The 22,569-nt window shown below is 47.2% G+C and overlaps 1 protein-coding gene across 1 annotated transcript in view; it reads left to right on the top strand.

The window, feature by feature from the left end:
• Positions 1–1,688: 1,688 nt before the first annotated feature.
• LOC121869752 (hemocyte protein-glutamine gamma-glutamyltransferase-like) overlaps positions 1,689–22,569 on the top strand; it is a 54,992-nt gene continuing 34,111 nt past the window's right edge. Inside the window, exon 1 of the mRNA XM_042371325.1 lies at positions 1,689–1,803. The gene's annotated coding sequence lies outside the window, so the exon portion shown is untranslated. The remainder of the gene's footprint in view (positions 1,804–22,569) is intronic.

Here is a 22,569-nt window from a genome sequence, read left to right as displayed (position 1 = left end):
GTTTAATCACCCCGACATAGAACAATGCAGAACAAGGTTATTAAAGTGGTATGGTTACAAAAGAATGCACCTCCACTCATCACTGTAAATGAAGGATGCTGGCAGAACCACTGCTTGTTAACAGGGAGAAGGGCAGCGTCTCTTGTCTGGACTATTTTCATGTAGCCAGTTGCTGGTTAAGTGCTTGTGTCGACGGTACTGAAGACGTTACAAGAGTGTAAGGTGCTCGTCCCCGATGATGTTTCAGTTTAGGAGGAAAAACAAGATTTAGCCTCTTTAAGATAATTCCTGGACCACCGAGCTGGGTGGTTTGCTTGACGATGCCTCGTACACACTTCTTGGGAAAACTATGGTACTCGATCAATAATTCCTCGGAAATATTTACATGTGGTGTTGCTTCGCATTCTCTCCACAGATATATTGCATGGACCCATTCCTGAAGTGTCACACATGGTACAAGGAATACAAATATCTGCTCCTTAATTAAAGGAAGCTGTGAATTTGTACTTGTGACAGCATTTCGCCCACGTCATCTGATTATGTCAACATTGATAATTTATTTCGCGTTTAAAAAGTCCGTGGTGTTTAAGCCTATTAATAACAAGCATAAATAAAAGATAAAATAATAATAATAAATAATAACTTGCACGGGAACCTCACACAACAAAGGGTCTACTGCTGTCTGAGTGACTAGTAAGTACTAGGGAAAACTGTTTTATTTAAATACTGTACTAACTCACACTGCAGATGAGAGGCGACAGTGAACCTCAGTAGTCGCCAGAAGATTACCTCCAGTACATCCCACCTGAAGTTTAACCACCCGGTCGCTACCTTGGGGGAGGTTAATCTTCAGGTGATCCATAAACGTTAAAACTGGCTCGATTACATGGCTCCTACCCCAACCTGCCTGAGGTTTTGTACAGGGTATAAGACGGTGTACAGTACTGTACTACCTTACCTGCCTGGGGCATCTTGTACAGGGTATAAGACGGTGTACAGTACTGTACTACCTCCACCTGCCTGGGGCATCTTATACAGGGTGTAGGACAGTGTACAGTATTGTACTACCTCACCTGTCTGCACGTGAGGGCTATCCCCGACTCTTTCATGACACACCGAAGTATTGTGGCCTCGTCAGTCAGCTTGTACTGTGGTTAATAAATCAGCCATACAGTAGGGAAGCTGTTAAATGGTTTGATTCCTTCACCAAGACAGTAAGTGTGTGGCGTGGTGCAGGTGATGGTGGGTGTACTTTAATGTTTGTCAACAACCTCACTCGGATAGAGACCCAACCTCCCTCCTCTGTCTCCTGACAAACACGAGTTAATGACCTCCAGTTATTAAGATGGTTTCAGATGCTCAACATTCAATCCTCAGTAAGGCTTCTGTCACAGGAGCAGCTATTTCTCGCGTGGCAAGAAAGAAAGGCTAGCGTGAAAAAGGCTTAAGATAGCATCAAGCAACACTGTTGTTGTATACGCTTATGTTACCCAGTATTGCCTTCCATGGCGTCATCAGCAACTTTGCTTTCAGTAAACTATCTAGGGCATAACACTCACTCGTAAAACGCCCTTCACTTACTACTAAGAAATGTGTTGTTGTTTCTTTTTTATCCACACCTAGGCGTAAATGACGCTCTTGTCTCTCCTAGAAGAAACAGCAACTCGCGGCTGGGAAGAGGAGAGAAGCCCAGTTCCTGGTAACCATATAAATACGAGCTGGCGACGCCGGCACGCTCAGTTGTGCCGATACCTGCGGTAGTGTGAGTTGCAGCCGCCGACGCTCTCTGCCCCCTCACAAACAGTTGAGTTTTTACCTTTTCTTCACCCGTGACAATGTTTGCTTATGTTTATAAGTGTTTATGTCAACTTACTACATGTAGTGTGGTGGCCGAGTGTGGGAGTGTTAACTCTGGCCACAGGGAGTTTCTGTTCCACTAACTTTACTTCCTGATCCAACATTATAATGACAACACTTGTTAACATAGTGTACTACAGCACGGTGTGGGGGCAGCTTCACTTTATATACTGTACTGGTAGTGTCACCATACAGTAAATGTTGTGGTCACATGCACACTGGGAGTGACACAGTGACGGTCACTATACACTCCTCTCCCACACTGACACTCACTCCTCTCCCACACTAACACTCACTCCTCTCCCACACTAACACTCACTCCTCTCCCACACTGACCTCCTCCTCTCCCACACTGACACTCCTCCTCTCCCACACTAACACTCCTCTCCTCTCCCACACTGACCCCTCCTCTCCCACTGACACTCCTCCTCTCCCACACTAACACCTCCTCCTCTCCCACACTGACCTCCTCTCCCACACTGACACTCCTCCTCTCCCCACTGCTCCTCCTCTCCCACACTAACACTCCTCCTCTCCCACACTGACCTCCTCTCCCACACTGACACCCTCACTCCTCTCCCCACCTGCTCCTCTCTCTCCCACTAACACTCCCTCCTCTCCCACACACTGGCCTCCTCCTCTCCCACCTCTAACACTCCTCCTCTCCACACTGACACTCCTCCTCTCCCCACACTAACCTCCTCCTCCCACACTGACACTCACTCTCTCCCCACACTGACCTCCTCTCCCACACTAACACTCACTCCTCTCCCACACTGACACTCCTCCTCTCCCACACTAACACTCACTCCTCTCCCACACTGACACTCCTCCTCTCCCACACTGACACTCCTCTCCACACTAACACTCACTCCTCTCCCACACTGACACTCCTCCTCTCCCACACTAACACTCACTCCTCTCCCACACTGACACTCCTCTCCCACACTAACACTCACTCCTCTCCCATACTGACACTCACTCCTCTCCCACACTGACACTCCTCTCCCACACTAACACTCCTCCTCTCCCACACTGACACTCACTCCTCTCCCACACTAACACTCACTCCTCCCACACTGACCTCACTCCTCTCCCACACTGACACTCCTCTCCCACACTGACACTCACTCCTCTCCACACTGACACTCCCCACACTAACACTCACTCCTCTCCCACACTAACACTCACTCCTCTCCCACACTGACACTCACTCCTCTCCCACACTAACACTCACTCCTCCCACACTGACCTCCTCTCCCACACTAACACTCACTCTTCTCCCACACTGACACTCACTCCTCTCCCACACCTAACACTCCTCCTCCCACACTGACACTCCTCTCCCACACTGACCTCCTCTCCCACACTGCACTCCTCTCCCACACTAACACTCCCTCCTCTCCCCCACACTAACACTCACTCCTCTCCCACATAACACTCCTCCTCTCCCACACACTGACCTCACTCCTCTCCCACACTAACACTCACTCCTCCCACACTAACACTCCTCCTCTCCCACACTGACCTCCTCCTCTCCCACACTGACACTCACTCCTCTCCCACACTAACACTCACTCTCTCCCACTAACACTCTCCTCCCACACTGACACTCCTCTCACACAACACTCACTCTCTCCCCCACTAACACTCCTCCTCTCTCCCACACTGACACTCACTCCTCCCCCACACTTTCCTCCTCTCCCACACTGACACTCACTCCCTCCCCCACACTTTCACTCCTCTCACACTAACACTCCTCCTCTCCCACACTGACACTCACTCCTCTCCCACACTAACACTCCCCTCTCTCCCCACACTGACACTCCTCCTCTCCCACACTGACACTCACTCTCTCCCACACTGACACTCTTCTCCCACACTGACACTCACTCCTCTCCCACACTAACACTCACTCTCCTCTCCCACACTGACCTCACTCCTCTCCCACTAACACTCACTCCTCTCCCACACTGACACTCCTCTCCCACACTAACACTCACTCTTCTCCCACACTAACACTCACTCCTCTCCCACACTGACACTCACTCCTCTCCCACACTTTCCTCCTCTCACACTGACACTCCTCCTCTCCACACTTTCCTCCTCTCCCACACTGACACTCACTCCTCTCCCCACACTTTCCTCCTCTCCCACACTAACACTCACTCTTCTCCCCACACCAACACTCACTCCTCTCCCACACTGACACCCACTCCTCTCCCACACTTTCCTCCTCTCCCACACTGACACTCCTCCTCTCCACACTTTCACTCCTCTCCCACACTGACCTCTCCTCTCCCACACTGACCTCACTCCTCTCCCACACTTTCCTCCTCTCCCCACACTAACACTCACTCTTCTCCCACACTAACACTCCTCCTCTCCCACACTGACACCCCTCCTCTCCCACTTTCACTCCTCTCCACACTGACACTCACTCCTCTCCCACACTTTCCTCCTCTCCCCACACTTTCCTCCTCTCCACACTGACACTCCTCTCTCCCACACTGACACTCACTCCTCTCCCACACTTTCACTCTCTCCCACACTAACACTCACTCTTCTCCCCACACTAACACTCACTCCTCTCTCCCACACTGACACCCACTCCTCTCCCACACTTTCACTCCTCTCCCACACTGACACTCACTCCTCTCCACACTTTCACTCCTCTCCCACACTAACACTCCTCTTCTCCCACACTACACTCCTCCTCTCCCACACTGACACCTACTCCTCTCCCACACTTTCCCTCCTCTCCCACACTGACACTCACTCCTCTACCACACTTTCACTCCTCTCCCACACTGACACTCCTCTCTCCCACACTTTCCTCCTCTCCCACACTAACACTCCTCTCCCACACTTTCCTCCTCTCCCACACTGACACTCCTCCTCTCCCACACTTTCCTCCTCTCCCCACTCCTCCTCTCCCACACTTTTCCTCCTCTCCCACACTGACCTCCTCCTCTCCCACACTTTCACTCCTCTCCCACACTGACACTCCTCCTCTCCCACACTTTCACTCCTCTCCCACACTGGCCTCACTCCTCTCCCACACTAACCTCCTCTCCCATACTTTCACTCCTCTCCCACACTGACACTCCTCCTCTCCCACACTTTCCTCCTCTCCCACACTGACACTCCTCCTCTCCCACACTTTCACTCCTCTCCCACACTGACCTCTCTCCCACACTGGCCTCCTCCTCTCCCACACTTTCCTCCTCTCCCACACTGACACTCCTCCTCTCCCACACTTTCACTCCTCTCCCACACTGACACTCCTCCTCTCCCACACTTTCCTCCTCTCCCACACCTGACACTCCTCCTCTCCCACACTTTCCTCTCTCTCCCACACTCACTCCTCTCCCACACTTTCCTCCTCTCCCTGACATGCCATATACATTTACACGTTAAAATTGGACATGACTAGGAGTGTTTTCTCTCTCTCTCTCTCTCTCTCTCTCTCTCTCTCTCTCTCTCTCTCTCTCTGCCAACAAACCTGCGAAACATTATGCCAAGGGCAAGGGGCTATTCAACCTTCAGTCTCCATGCTGCAGATGTAGTGAGGTAGATGTAGCGTGAGGAAGATGTAGTGTGAGGAAGGTGTAGTGTGAGGAAGATGTAGTGTGAGGAAGATGTAATGTGAGGAAGGTGTAGTGTGAGGAAGGTAGTAGTGTGGAGGAGATGTAGTGTGAGGAGAAGATGTAGTGTGAGGAAGGTGTAGTGTGAGGAAGATGTAGTGTGAGAGGAGATGTATTGAGGAAGATGGAGTGTGAGAAGATGTAGTGTGAGGTGTAGTGTGAGAATGTGGTGAGGAAGGTGTAGTGTGAAATGTAGTGTGAGATATGTGTGAGTGTAGTGTGAGAAGGTGTGTGTGAGGTGAGTGTGAGGAGAATGTAGTGTGAGATGTAGTGTGAGATGTGGTGTGAGAGGTGGGAAGTGTGTGAGAAGGTGTAGTGTGAGAAGATGTAGTGTGAGGAAGGTGTAGTGTGAGGAAGATGAGTGTGAGGAAGTGTAGTGTGAGAAGGTGTAGTGTGAGATGTAGTGTGAGAGGTGTAGTGTGAGGAAGATGTAGTGTGAGAAGGTGGAGTGTGAGATGTAGTGTGAGGAAGATGTAGTGTGAGGAAGATGTAGTGTGAGAAGATGTAGTGTGGGAGATGTAGTGTGGTAGGTGTGAGGAAGATGTAGTGTGAGGAAGATGTGGTGTGAGATGTGGTGTGACGAAGATGTAGTGTGAGAAGATGTAGTGTGAGGTAGATGTAGTGTGAGAGATGTAGTGTGAGGAAGATGTGGTGTGTGAGAGAGATGTAGTGTGAGGGAGATGTAGTGTGAGAGGTGTAGTGTGAGGAAGATGTAGTGTGAGAAGATGTAGTGTGAGGAAGATGTAGTGTGAGAAGATGTGTGTGAGGTAGATGTGTGGGAAGTGTGAGGAAGATGTAGTGTGAGGAAGATGTAGTGTGGGAAGATGTGTGTGAGGAAGAGTGTGTGAGTGTGACGAGGTGTAGTGTGAGAATGTAGTGTGAGGAAAATGTAGTGTGAGGAAGATGTGTGGATGGTGTCAGGGGATGGTGAGAGATGGTCCATCTGTATTATACTGGTCCCTGAACTTTTTGTTGCTACCGCACACACACACACACCTGCCGCCTTCTCACAGACACACACACACACACCCTGCCACGCCTGTCACACACACACACACTCTTTCAATAAACCGTTAATTAGTATTATTATTATACACACACACACACACACACACACACACACACACACGCCTTCCTCACACACACACACACCTGCACAGCCCTCACACACACACACACACACACACACACACACACACACACACACACACACACACACACACACACACACACACATATGTATGTCACGCCTTCTAACACACACACACACACACACACACACACACACACACACACACACACACACACACACACACACACACACACACATATTAACGCCTGTCATCACACACACACACACACACACACACTATGTGATTTACGTCAGGTCACATGCCTATCTGTGGGAATTACTACACCATCAGTCCCGCATAACACCATCTGAGGAATTCACCATCATCAGGCCCCTCATAACACACATCTGTGAGGGAATTACTACACACCACGTCAGGTCCCGCATAACACCATCTGTGAGGGAATTACTACACCACGTCAGGTCACCGAACACCATCTGGAGGAATTGCATCATCAGCCCCTCATAACACCATCTGTGAGGGAATTACTACACCACGTCAGGTTCTTCATAGCACCATCTGTGAGGGAATTACTACACCACGTCAAGTCCCTCATAGCACCATCTGTGAGGGAATTACTACACCACGTCAAGTCCCTCATAGCACCATCTGTGGGGGAATTACTACACCATGTGATGCCCCTTATAACACCATCTGTGAGGGAATTACTACATCATGTGATGCCCCTCATAACACCATCTGTGAGAGAATTACTACACCACGTCAAGTCCCTCATAACACCATCTGTGAGGGAATTACTACACCACGTCAAGTCCCTCATAGCACCATCTGTGAGGGAATTACTACTCACACCACATCAGGCCCCTCATAACACCATCTGTGAGGGAATTACTACACCACATCAGGCCCCTCATAACACCATCTGTAAGGGAATTACTACACCACATCAGGCCCCTCATAACACCATCTGTGAGGGAATTACTACACCACGTCAGGTCCCTCATAACACCATCTGTGAGGGAATTACTACACCACGTCATGTCCCTCATAACACCATCTGTGAGGGAATTACTACACCACGTCAGGTCCCTCATAACACCATCTGTGAGGGAATTACTACACCACGTCAGGTCCCTCATAACACCATCTGTGAGGGATTTACTGTACTACGTCTTTGCTGTTCAACACCTCAGCGAACATGATCTACGTGACCTCCACTGTAAACATTAATCTGTATGTTCCTTTACCTTTCTCTAATGAAGGATTTTGTTAAGCCACCAATATATGTAATAAGTCATTTATGTCCAATGTATATTTTCAGCCTTCGAGCTGCAGAACTTTTTCAATAAACCGTTAATTATTATTATTATTATTACACATACATATAAGCGCCTGCCACGCCTTCCTCACACACACCGACTACTACTTTGCTGTCACTCGGAGTCGAGTATGACGATCATCCAGCTATGATACAATGATATGAGTTAATAGGGATGTAGGGAGGGCTACATCTAGTGTGGGAGGGGCGGCGGCAGCTTCTTTCCAGCGATGGCGCTTGTCTGCCTCGATTTGCATTCGGGCTATCTCGTGTGGTGCTCCTCCAAGCGTTATGGTGTGGAGTAATCGTCTCACAGGTGAAGGGGTCGAATTGGCACTTTTTCAGGTTTGTCTTAAGACTATCTTTATACCTTTTCAGTTGCCTGCCAGTGTTACGTTTACTATTCGTTAGGTTACAATAAAGTAGCTGCTTTGGCAGTCTACTGTCGTCCATGCGGGTAACATGGCCAGTCCAGCGTAGTTGTTCATGGATAATGGTAGCCTCGATGCTCCTACAGTTAGTGTCAGCAAGAATACTGGCATTTGTTCTCTTGTCTTCCCAGCGAACTCGGAGGATGGAACGTAGACTACGTTGGTGAAAGTTTTCAAGTGCCTTCAGGTGCCTCCTATATGTGACCCATGTCTCGCTGCCATATAGCAGAGTGGGGAGGACCACTGCCAAAGGGTCGAGATGCACACACACACACACACGCACACATATGATTTCGATATTTATTCACCATTAGCTACTAGATAGATACAAAATTGGATACATACATACATTCATACATACAATCATGCATACATACATGTATACATACACAGAGAAATTGAATGTCATATTTAGTATGTACACATTGAAGGTACACATACTGTATATACACAGTGTACGCAGTGTACACAGACAATACAGGTAAACAGTGTACACAGACAGTACAGGTACAGTGTACACATATCGTGCTGACACTGTATGTGGACAAATTAAACTGTTTTTCTGTATACACCAGCCACAAGTCTCCCCTCACCACTGTACCTAAACTATATTGTGGTGAGTGCCTTTATTACAGTGGGTATCTGGGGGTGTCTACTAGGTACTGTGACTCGTCTCTAGTATGAGCAGGAATGTGACCAGACGGGCAACTGCCTTTGGCGTTCACCTCCCCGCCCTGACATCCTGGCCCCCGGCACCACCACCACCACCACGCTACCACAACACTGCCACCACCACACCCACCACCACACTATCACCACAACACTATCACTACCACCATACTACCACCACTACCACACCACCACATTCACCACAACACCCACCACCACCACACATATCGTGCTGACACTGTATGTGGACAAATTAAACTGTTTTTCACCACTATACACTCCAGCCACAAGTCTCCCCCACCACACCAACACCCTGGTGAGCACTTACAGTGGGTACCACCACCAAGTCTACAGGTACACTAACCACCACCAATTCACCACCACACACAGGCCACACACACTGGCGTTCACCCCACCCGCCCCACATCAACCACACTACCACACCACCACGCTACCAGTGCCACCACCTAGTATTTACTATTGTACCACCGAGGAGGGTACATAAGTTTCATGTATGTTTCAATTAATACACGTACACAAGTGAAGGTTTATAGAACAGTAGTGGTGTTAGTAAGTACAGTGGGGTGAAGTAAAAGGAGGGTGTAACTTGATAACAGAGATGGTAGTAACTCTAGAGAGGGGGGGGACGGTGGTGTAGAGAGGGAGGCATGGTGGAGTAGAGAGGAGGATGGTGGAGTAGAGAGGTGGAGAGAGGGTAGAGAGGGAGGCATGGTGGTGAGAGAGGGAGGCATGGTGGTGTAGAGAGGGAGTACGTGGTGTAGAGAGGATTGGTAGAGGAGGTGCAGTGGTGTAGAGTGAGGTACGTGGTGTGAGGGGGGGTGGTGTAGAGAGGGAGGGCAGTGGTGTGGAGAGGAGGCAGTGGTGTAGAGAGGAGGTGCGGTGGTGTAGAGAGGGAGGTGCGGTGGTGTAGAGAGGGAGTGGTACGGTGGTGGGAGGGAGGGAGGGTGCAGTGGTGTAGAGAGCAGGCATGCAGGTGGTGTGGTGTGAGGGAGGTACGGTGGTGTGTGCGGTGGTGTGGGGAGAGGAGGCATGGTGGTGTGAGAGGGAGGCGGTGGTGTAGTGGTGGTGTAGAGGGAGGTACAGTGGTGTGGAGGAGGGAGAGTGGTGTAGGAGGGTGGTGGTGAGAGGGAGGTACGGTGGTGTAGAGAGGTGATGCAGTGTGCAGTGGTGTGGTGAGGGGGTACGGTGGTGTAGAGAGGAGTGAGTGGTGTAGAGAGGAGGTGGTGGTGTAGAGGGAGGTGCAGTGGTGTGGGGTGTGAGGTGCGGTGGTGGGGAGGGGTGTAGGTGGTGGTGTAGAGAGGAGGTGCGGTGGTGTAGTGTGGTGTGAGAGTACGGTGGTGTGAGAGGGAGGTACGGTGGTGTAGAGTGGTGGTGCATGGTGGTGTAGAGAGGTGGTGTAGAGAGGAGGCAGTGGTGTAGAGGTGTGGTGTAGAGAGGGAGGCAGTGGTGTGTAGAGAGGAGGGTGGTGTAGAGGGAGGTACGGTGGTGTAGGAGGGGAGGTATGGTGAGAGGGAGGTGCAGTGGTGTAGAGAGGGAGGTGCACGGTGGTGTAGAGAGAGGTACAGTGGTGTGGGAGGGAGGTACGGTGGTGTAGAGAGGGAGGTACGGTGGTGTGGAGAGAGTGGTGTAGAGGACGGTGGTGTAGAGAGGAGGTACGGTGGTGTACGGTGGTGTAGAGAGAGGCATGGTGTAGAGCTGGTGTGTGTATGGTGGTGTAGAGAGGGAGGTACGGTGGTGTAGAGAGGGAGGTACGGTGGTGTAGAGAGGGAGGTACGGTGGTGTAGAGAGGGAGGTACGGTGGTGTAGAGAGGGAGGTATGTCCCTTTACACCTCCATGGGTACGGGGGTAGAGGGTGGAGGGGGTGAGAGCGGATGTGGTTACATAACGCTCCTCCGCCTCATGATCCCTGACCCTCTTACGATTCTAATAAGTTTTAGCGACGTCCGACTTTCCCCCGATGATGTTAAGTGTCCGTCACCTGTTTACGTCACCATGCTCGTCTCGTGTCCGTCACCTCTTTACGTCACCATATTCGTCTCGTGTCCGTCACCTCTTTACGTCACCATGTTCGTCTCGTGTCCGTCACCTCCTTACGTCACCATGCTCGTCTCGTGTCCGTCACCTCTTTACGTCACCATGCTCGTGTCCGTCACCTCTTTACGTCACCATGCTCGTGTCCGTCACCTCTTTACGTCACCATGCTCGTGTCCGTCACCTCTTTACGTCACCATGCTCGTGTCCGTCACCTCTTTACGTCACCATGCTCGTCTCACGGGAAATACTCGTACCTACATTAAGGGTTCTTCTTGAAATACTTCCCCTGAACATTGTGACTTTTGGTTATTGTAACTTTCAACTTAAACTCCTATCTATCTGGTCAATGTCCCAGTCCAAGAAGCTCACAACCTCACCTAACCAATATGATCTGGGGCCCATTAACAACTGGATCATATTTCAATGGATCTTAGTCGTAATGGTTTGGTAAGATTATGTTAAGTAAGGTTAGGTTAAGTGAGGTTAGGTTTGGCTAGGTTAAGTGAGGTTAGGTTAGATTAGGGCCCACTGGACCTGGCCTCCTTATCCAGGGTCTCTAAGGGTCTTATTCCTCCTGAGTATTTATAAAAGAAGCACACAGCCACGGCATCGACGACTCAGTTTAGTTTAGCTGGTGATGTGTCAACCTTCAAGTGTGAGCTGCAGGAGTTACTTCACCAGTTGACTTACCTTGTGCGTCCTGGTTGGTGGAATCAAGTTACCTCTCTCTCTCTCTCTCTCTCTCTCTCTCTCTCTCTCTTGATAGACAGGTCACGTCACCGTTCACCCAGGCCACCGACCAGCTCCCTGTGGGCGTGGCTTCAGGGTAGTGAGCGCTGTGTTTGTAGGGCACACACACACACACACACACACACACACACAAAAGAAGTGCTGAGAAAAACCAGCATGTTATTACCCAGAACTAACGGAGACTGGTGAGGTCTGTGGGCGGGTGCGGTAATACATCGAGGCGAGTCTTGGGCAGACTAAACCAAATGACTGTCGTACGAGGCAGTGTCTGGTCTCCCCCCCTCCCCCCCACGCCCTCTACCACACCACACCCCCTTACCCACCCCATCCCTCTACCACACCACACCCCCACCACACCACACCCCACCACCACCCCCACCACACCACATCCCCTTCTACACACCACACCACGCCCCCCCTCTACACCCACACCCCTTCTACCACACCACACCTCCCTACCACACCACACCCCTTCTACCACACACCTCTACCCACCACACCCCACCCCATCTACCACACCACACCCCATCTACCACCCCCTCTATCACACACACCTCCTCTACCACCACCTCCTCCTCCTACACACCACCTTCTACACCACGCCCCCTCCTACCACACCACACACCCCCTTCTACCACCCACACCCCCCTATCACACCACACCTCACACCACACCCCTCTACCTCCACACCACACCTACCACCCACACCCCTTCTACCACACCACACCTCTACACACACCCCACCTCTACCCACACCCCTTCTACCCCACCACCCTCTACACCACACCCCATCTACCACACCCACACCTCCCACACCACACCCTTCTACCACACCACCCTCTATCACACCACCTCCTCTACCCACCACACCTCTACCACCCCTTCTACCCACCACACACTACCACACCACCACCCTCTACCACACCACACCCTTCTACCACCACCCTCATCTACCCACCCACCCTCACCCACCACACCTCTCTACCACACACACCCCCTCTACCCCCCACCACCCCCACCTCTACCACACACCCACACCTCTACTGCTCTACCCACCCACCCCCCACACCCCCCTCACCCACCACACTTCACCCCCCATACCCCCTACAATACCACACCCTCTCTACCACACCCACCCCCTCTACCACACCCACCACACCACACCTCATCTACACCCACCCCTCTACCACCACACCTCCCCACACCCCACACCACCTCTACACCACCCCTCTACCCACACCCTCTACACCACCTACCACACCCACACACCCATCTACCACACCACACCCTCACCACACCTCTACCACACCACACCTCTACCCACACCACACCTCCCCACACCCCATACCCACCACACCCCCTCCACCCACACCACCCCCTCACCACCCACCCTCTACCCACACACCCCTCTACACACCCCCTCTACCACACCACACCCCCTCTACCACACCACACACCCTCTACCACCCCCTCACCTGCACTAGTTTTGTGGTGATGACCCACATGTGTTAGGGTGGAAGAGATGAGTATACTTACACACACACACACACACACACACACACACACACACACACTCATTGACACAGTGAGTCAGACAGACACAGTTAGTCAGTCAGAGAATCAGTCAGTCAGTCAGTGAGTGAGACAGTGAGGGAAGCAGACACAGGTGAGGTACACCACGGCGGCTCTTACCGTGTTAAAGGTTTGCTCAGTCTAACATCAGTATTATTATATTCATATGTAATTATTTCTTTCGTTGATATTCCCAAGTGTGTGGTAATATCCTCACTCCTTCATTTACTCCATTGTTAAATATCCTCATCTCAGGTCTGTGTTAATATCCTCACTCCTTCATTTACTCCATTGTTAAATATCCTCATCTCAGGTCTGTGTTAATATCCTCACTCCTCCATTTACTCCATTGTTAAATATCCTCATCTCAGGTCTGTGGTAATATCCTCACTCCTCCATTTACTCCCTTGTTAAATATCCTCATCTCAGGTCTGTGGTAATATCCTCACTCCTCCATTTACTCCATTGTTAAATATCCTCATCTCAGGTCTGTGGTAATATCCTCACTCCTCCATTTACTCCATTGTTAAATATCCTCATCTCAGGTCTGTGTTAATATCCTCACTCCTCCATTTACTCCATTGTTAAATATCCTCATCTCAGGTCTGTGGTAATATCCTCACTCCTCCATTTACTCCCTTGTTAAATATCCTCATCTCAGGTCTGTGGTAATATCCTCACTACTCCATTTACTCCCTTGTTAAATATCCTCATCTCAGGTCTGTGGTAATATCCTCACTCCTCCATTTACTCCATTGTTAAATATTTTCGGGTTTCCTTCACACTGTGACTCCTTAAGTCAGTATTTGACCAGTGTGTGTCAGTGTTTTCACGACATCATCTTCAGCGGCTTAAGCGTGTTACTACTCCCCGTCCTCCTGCCTCAAGCATTCCTCCTATACTCCTCTGTATATCTGTATAACACTGTTGTATGCCTGTATAGTTTATATAACAGTATACCTACACGGCTACACTGTATGTACTGTATATGTACACCATTTACTACTGGTGGACGCAGGATAGTGGAGGCCAATAGTACAGGCTCAGTGACTACTGAACAACACTAACTATTTTTTTTATAGTCAAGTTTTCTCGTCACAAGTAGTAGTATTAATTCTTCACTGCTAGTGGACACTCACTCTTGATCTGTTGATAAATAAAACACATTAACTCAATGATTATTTTATAATGTACTTCAGGTTATTGCACAAGGTAAGGCGTGTGTGTGTGACGTGTCATTATCTCAGTCTGCCACACATAACATTCATTTACAACCCATTTGTATAAGGTTGGGGACCTATTGATTACAATATTTAGTGTCAACTTTTATGAAGTCAAAAATTTCGTAAACTGATAATAATGTAAATTGAAATTTACATTGGCAACGAGTACGTGATTTCCGAGGCACACCGCTGCCGGCCGCACGATGCTCCTGTAGAATCCGCTTTGTTTTTTGCTTGTTGGTGACACATTTGTGTTGTTTAACATTATTAAAACAAGTTCATAGGTACAAACTGAGATACGGTCATATAACTACAAATGGATGTAGTACATAAGCAGTCCTCAGCCGCTCGATCGGCTTTTAAGCTGACCCAGAGTAGAAGGGGGACAAATCACAGGTGATGACCTTGTGAACGATTGACTGTGAATCTGAAAATCATCAGAGTTGCCCAGACTGGTGTACGCCTCAACATTATTTTAATATGTTATAAAAATAGAAGTTCGATTATTATTATACTTAATACTGCTATACAAACATAATGAGAAAGTAGAATATTTCCAAATGGCCAGTTTATACGTGGTACAGTACAGGAGGCCACTTCTCACTTAAGTGTGCACACCTGCTGACCCTTACAGCACAGGCAACACCATCAAACTATGAACGCTGCCAACACACAACTCTCAGACCTAACATTGTTGGAATAAGACGAATGAACTGGCGTAAATGATGCAGTAGGGCCGAAGATGTGGCCACACTTGTAAACACCGACTAACCAGCATAATTTAGTTGTTTTCTTCATTGCGTTACTGTTAATTTCAGTTTATATAAGTAAATCTGATGTATAATATAACAATAAATACTAAGTAATCGAATCTCATAAAACACTTCCTACAAACTGGAAACATTGGCAGACAATTCACACGTACCATAGTCTATTGATGCAAGTACCACAGTCTATTGACACAGATACCACAGTCTATTGATGCAAGTACCACAGTCTATTGATGCAAGTACCACAGTCTATTGATGCAAGTACCACAGTCTATTGACACACGTACCACAGTCTATTGACACACGTACCACAGTCTATTGACACACGTACCACAGTCTATTGACACACGTACCACAGTCTATTGACACACGTACCACAGTCTATTGACACACGTACCACAGTCTATTGACACACATACCACAGTCTATTGACACACGTACCACAGTCTATTGACACACATACCACAGTCTATTGACACACGTACCACAGTCTATTGACACACGTACCACAGTCTATTGACACACGTACCACAGTCTATTGATGCAAGTACCACAGTCTATTGACACACGTACCACAGTCTATTGATGCAAGTACCACAGTCTATTGACACACGTACCACAGTCTATTGACACACGTACCACAGTCTATTGACACACGTACCACAGTCTATTGACACACGTACCACAGTCTATTGACACACATACCACAGTCTATTGACACACGTACCACAGTCTATTGACACACATACCACAGTCTATTGACACACGTACCACAGTCTATTGACACACGTACCACAGTCTATTGACACACGTACCACAGTCTATTGATGCAAGTACCACAGTCTATTGACACACGTACCACAGTCTATTGATGCAAGTACCACAGTCTATTGACACACGTACCACAGTCTATTGACACACGTACCACAGTCTATTGACACACGTACCACAGTCTATTGACACACGTACCACAGTCTATTGACACACGTACCACAGTCTATTGACACACGTACCACAGTCTATTGATGCAAGTACCACAGTCTATTGATGCAAGTACCACAGTCTATTGATTCAAGTACCACAGTCTATTGATGCAAGTACCACAGTCTATTGATGCAAGTACCACAGTCTATTAACAAAGATACCACAGTCTATTGACACACGTACCACAGTCTATTGATGCAAGTACCACAGTCTATTGATGCAAGTACCACAGTCTATTGATTCAAGTACCACAGTCTATTGATGCAAGTACCACAGTCTATTGATGCAAGTACCACAGTCTATTAACAAAGATACCACAGTCTATTGACAGTGTTCACAATTAGCACACAATACAATTATATGAACACGACGGAACAAGTATCACACATGTAAGATGTCCAAGATGTTGTGTATATATATATATATATATATATATATATATATATATATATATATATATATATATATATATATATATATATATATATATATATATATATATATATATATATATATATATATATATATATGTATAATCAACGACCTCACCAGCAAGGAATCGAACCCTCGACCTACTGGGTGGGACTAGGGAACGCTTACAGGCTAGCCCACAAGGACACTAAAAGCAGTCCTAGACTCTGTTATATTTCACACAAAGCCTGTTCATCGATCTGATGGCGCCGTGAACCTCATTGGGAAACTGCCCGTGCCTCGTACGTGGTATCAGTAGCATTTTACCGAATCCAGCTGGTATGAAACGCGAGGCTTTGTGTGAAATATAACAGAGTCTAGGACTGCTTTTAGTGTCCTTGTGGGCTAGCCTGTAAGCGTTCCCTAGTCCCACCCAGTAGGTGGAGGGTTCGATTCCTTGCTGGTGAGGTCGTTGATTATATGTTCAAAGTCCGCGTGTTATATGGACTAAAAATGAAGTATATATATATATATATATATATATATATATATATATATATATATATATATATATATATATATATATATCTATATATATCTATCATGAAGATTACACACACCTGAACTTATTTCAACCCTAACGCTACCTTGGGGTGACTAACTACTGAAAACGTTTATACCGAATTCTAAATTAAACTGGCAGTCATGTTAATTAATTAGTGGTAAATGTTAGCCAAGAAGCTGTAATACAAACATTCTATACACAGTACAGTACAAGACCACAAGGTCAGTTGTTCTTACTTCACACTCAAGAGTCACTCAACCACTTCCGACGACCACGAGTGACGCCTCAATGACGTTCATCGGGTAATGTACAGAGTGATGTAGTTATATGACTCACAGATGCTTGGGATTGCCGTAGTGTTTTGAGAAGGTGACTTACCACACTCACAGTGAACAGGGTGAGGGGGCGGACTCTCTCTATATATATATACTGTAAAATGAACAGCGAGTCAGTAGTTCAGCCACTCGTCTCAGGTGAACAGTGAGGCAGTAGTTCAGCCACTCGTCTCAGGTGAACAGTGAGTCAGTAGTTCAGCCACTCGTCTCAGGTGAACAGTGAGGCAGTAGTTCAGCCACTCGTCTTAGGTGAACAGTGAGGCAGTAGTTCAGCCACTCGTCTCAGGTGAACAGTGAGGCAGTAGTTCAGCCACTCGTCTCAGGTGAACAGTGAGGCAGTAGTTCATCCACTCGTCTTAGGTGAACAGTGAGGCAGTAGTTCAGCCACTCGTCTCAGGTTAACAGTGAGTCAGTAGTTCAGCCACTCGTCTCAGGTGAACAGTGAGGCAGTAGTTCAGCCACCCGTCTCAGGTGAACAGTGAGGCCACACACTCTTATTGATAAAATTGCAATGGTTGTGTTAAGGTTAGCAACTTCATTTTTTGACTGAAGCACGGAAATATTTCCTCCCTCAGCCCCGCCCATTCATGGCATTCATGGGGTATTTAGTGCACCCTCGCCTGGTGCCTTCACCTCCACTAAACTATACTGGATCGCATCACACAGAACTAACCTAACTTAATATAACATACATATCACAACCTTATTACGTTATATCATAAATAGGTTTGATTTGTTCCTCTTTTCTCATATACATTATGTACTGTATCACTTGGTGGAAGTGTTTGTATTAAAACAACACTTGATGTGCGAGAATGGTGTCGGGTGGACGTACCTACATTACTGTCCAGGACGAAAAATAAGTTTGAAAACTGACATTTCTGTAGTTAATTTGCAGTGTTCTCGACGTGATTTAGGGAGACACTTTCTTCCCTACATAACTAGTTTACAAGTGATACTTAGGTAAATAATTAATTTTTCTTAAACTGGCTTTAGAAAGTGTATGTAGCAGTTTGTACATGACTGTAGATTTTGTTATAAAGGTATTATGATGGCAACGCTGGAGAAAACATATTTGGCTTCAGATGCACATGATGGTGATCGTCATGATGGTCAAGTGGTCGTCTCACTTACCTCATAAATAACGACCACAAGTATCAGTGTTAAGTATAGTTACACTTGACACGAGTTTTAACTTCCATCAGCCCTTGTTGACACAGGACATGTAACAAGTACACACTAATCACAATAATTTGTCTTAGTGTCGTGTTCAACTACTTCAGTCTCCGTCCTCTTCCCACCAAGTTCTATATACAGTATAAGTGCGTGAGGAAGATATAAGGTAAACTTGATATAAGGCATCACCACATAAACCAATATTTTGTGTCCGACAGTAACTCTCGCACGAAGGAGAATTTCAGGCCGGGGAGTAATAAAGTTGTTTAAATTTGAGTGACAGTAAGTGAACCACGCATCTTACCACATGTTTTTAATTACCCGTAATAAAAATATAGCTTTTACTATGTGGCCTCATGACACATGTATGCATATGAGTCATCAGTCAAAACCAGTTAGGTGTTCCTCAAATCAATACCAAGTCGTGTACACTTGATAATGATATTGTAATAATAATAAGTATAAATATATACTCTGTTGATATTAGTTTTTCACTGAAATAATACTACATTTAGCGGTGATTAATATGACAGCACAGTGCACAGTGTCCCTAACGGGTAACCATGCCTATAGGACCCACTTTCACTTTTCAATATGATGAGAACAATGAGGATGAGTGTAGTGTTGTTGAGTCATAATATGTTGTGGCGAGTTGTGTTGTCATGTGAGGTTAGTGCCCCGCCCCCGGCCAGCCGCTGTGTAAAAACTGGTTCACTTGTTGTGAATGACAAACTTAGCCGTGGTGGTTAGGGTTGTCACGTCAGTGGTCGTGTTTCGGTCGATAAGCACCTCCTCATTATTCTTTTGTGTTCATGAGAGGAGAATCAGAAGCAATATACATGGACTAACTGGCTGGCAACACAACATGTGATGTGCCGGCGACGCTGCCCTTGACAGTGAGTGTTATTTTCTTGCCCGAGGAGGAAGATGAGGGTGAGGGGGACATTCTTGGCTCGGCTCACAGCCTAGTGACGCTCTACCACCGGCTTTTGCCAATGTTTGTGTCTTAGATCATGCCATGGTCTTCACTTATCATGCCTCACTGTTAGTGGTGATCAGGGTACGGTTGAGTGTATCATGCCACAGTGTTAGTGGTGATCACGGTACCCTTAGCTTATTGTCTCACACGCTTCAGATAATGTCAGTATAACACGCCAGATGTTGAACTTGGGAACGACAAAATAATATAAGATAATACTTTGAATTTTCCCATGCTGTTAATGACAACACATGAACAATTTAATTATTTTTTATAATTAGTTATTTATTTTAATGAGGAGACATGTGGGGAAAAAATAATAATTCAGATGTTGTCCAGCTGTGTGGGTGATTACTTACATGGTTGACGAGTTAACAAATCCTAACTTAATTCGTTTAAAGTGGAAAGCAAAAACTTCAAAAAGCAGACAAACCTTCATATGGGATAACACGGTTAATCGTTAATATTCCCTCCTTAAGAGTTGAACTAAAGTCGACGAAACATAAAGCCCAACTCTCCATACTTTTCAGTATTTTTTTTTAGAAATACAATAATCGCACAACATACCTCCCCCTCCACGTGACGCCATTAAGGGGAGATATGGCTAATTCACTTTGATAACTGGACTTAAAGCCAGATAAAGTTACCTATGTTCAGTTACACGTGAAGTTTTCTTTCGGGAACTGTAGGCCGCGTAGGTTGTCTGTGGTGAGGGACAGTGACTGTAGCACCCCAAATTAACCTACACTATCTAGGTGCAGTGTTTATGTACCTACACTGTCTAGGTGTAGTGTTTATGTTCCTACACTGTCTAGGTGCAGTGTTTATGTACCTACACTGTCTAGGTGCAGTGTTTATGTACCTACACTGTCTAGGTGCAGTGTTTATGTACCTACACTGTCTAGGTGTAGTGTTTATGTTCCTACACTGTCTAGGTGCAGTGTTTATGTACCTACACTGTCTAGGTGCAGTGTTTATGTACCTACACTGTCTAGGTGCAGTGTTTATGTACCTACACTGTCTAGGTGTAGTGTTTATGTTCCTACACTGTCTAGGTGCAGTGTTTATGTACCTACACTGTCTAGGTGCAGTGTTTATGTACCTACACTGTCTAGGTGCAGTGTTTATGTACCTACACTGTCTAGGTGTAGTGTTTATGTTCCTACACTGTCTAGGTGCAGTGTTTATGTACCTACACTGTCTAGGTGCAGTGTTTATGTACCTACACTGTCTAGGTGCAGTGTTTATGTACCTACACTGTCTAGGTGTAGTGTTTATGTTCCTACACTGTCTAGGTGCAGTGTTTATGTACCTACACTGTCTAGGTGCAGTGTTTATGTACCTACACTGTCTAGGTGCAGTGTTTATGTACCTACACTGTCTAGGTGCAGTGTTTATGTTCCTACACTGTCTAGGTGCAGTGTTTATGTACCTACACTGTCTAGGTGCAGTGTTTATGTACCTACACTGTCTAGGTGCAGTGTTTATGTACCTACACTGTCTAGGTGCAGTGTTTAGATACCTACACTGTCTAGGTGCAGTGTTTATGTTCCTACATGTCTAGGTGCAGTGTTTATGTACCTACACTGTTCAGGTGCAGTGTTTATGTACCCACACTGTCAGGTGCAGGTTTATGTACCACACTGTCTAGTGTGTGTTTATGTACCCACACTGTCTAGGGTGCAGTGGTTATGTACTCCACACTGTTCAGGTGCAGTGTTTATGTACTCACACACTGTCTAGGTGCAGTGTTTATGTACTCTCACACCGTTCAGGGTGCAGTGTTTATGTACCCACACTGTTCAGGTGCAGTGTTTATGTACCTACACTGTCTAAGAAGTGTTTATGTACCCACACTGTCTAGGTGCAGTGTTTATGTTCCTACTGTCTAGGGGTGCAGGCTTATACCCGCACTGTCTAGGGTGCAGTGCTTGGTGTTCCCACACTGTCTAGGGGTGCAGTAAGCTTATAAACCCTACACTGTCTAGGGTGCAGTGTTTATGTTCCTACACTGTCTAGTGTAAAGTGTTTATGTTCCTACACTGTTCAGGTGCAGTGTTTATGTTCCCACACTGTCTAGGTGCAGTGTTTATGTACCCGACCGTTCAGGTGCAGTTTATGTACTTCCACACTGTCTAGGGTGCAGTGTTTACCCACACTGTTCAGGTGCAGTGTTTGTTTATGTACCCACACTGTCTAGGTGCAGTGTTTATGTACCCACATTCACACTGTCTAGGTGCAGTGTTTATGCACCTCTACACTGTCTAGGGTGCAGTGTTTATGTACCCACACTGTTCAGGTGCAGTGTTTATGTACTCACACCTGTCTAGGGTGCAGTGTTTATGTTCCTACACTGTCTAGGTGCAGTGTTTATGTACCCACACTGTCACCAGGTGCAGTGTTTATGTTCCTACACTGTCTAGGGGTGCAGTGTTTGCAGTACCTACACTGTCTAGGTGCAGTGTTTATGTACCTACAGTGTTTATGTACCCACACTGTCTAGGGTGCAGTGTTTATGTACCCACACTGTTCAGGTGTGCAGTGTTTATGTACCTGCCACTGTCTAGGTGCCCACACTGTCCAGGTGCAGTGTTTATGTACCTACACTGTTCAGGTGTGCAGTGTTTACCTACACTGTCTAGGGTGTGCAGTGTTTATGTCTAGGTGCAGTGTTGCGTAGGTGCCCACACTGTCTAGGTGCAGTACCCACCACACTGTCTAGGTGCAGTGTT

The sequence above is a fragment of the Homarus americanus genome, unplaced genomic scaffold, assembly GCF_018991925.1.
Source record: "Homarus americanus isolate GMGI-L3 unplaced genomic scaffold, GMGI_Hamer_2.0 scaffold23578, whole genome shotgun sequence".
In the NCBI taxonomy this organism is placed as follows: Eukaryota; Metazoa; Arthropoda; class Malacostraca; order Decapoda; family Nephropidae; genus Homarus; species Homarus americanus.
The sequence above is the reverse complement of the archived record's forward strand: the minus strand, read 5'-3'. Positions and strand labels throughout refer to the sequence as shown.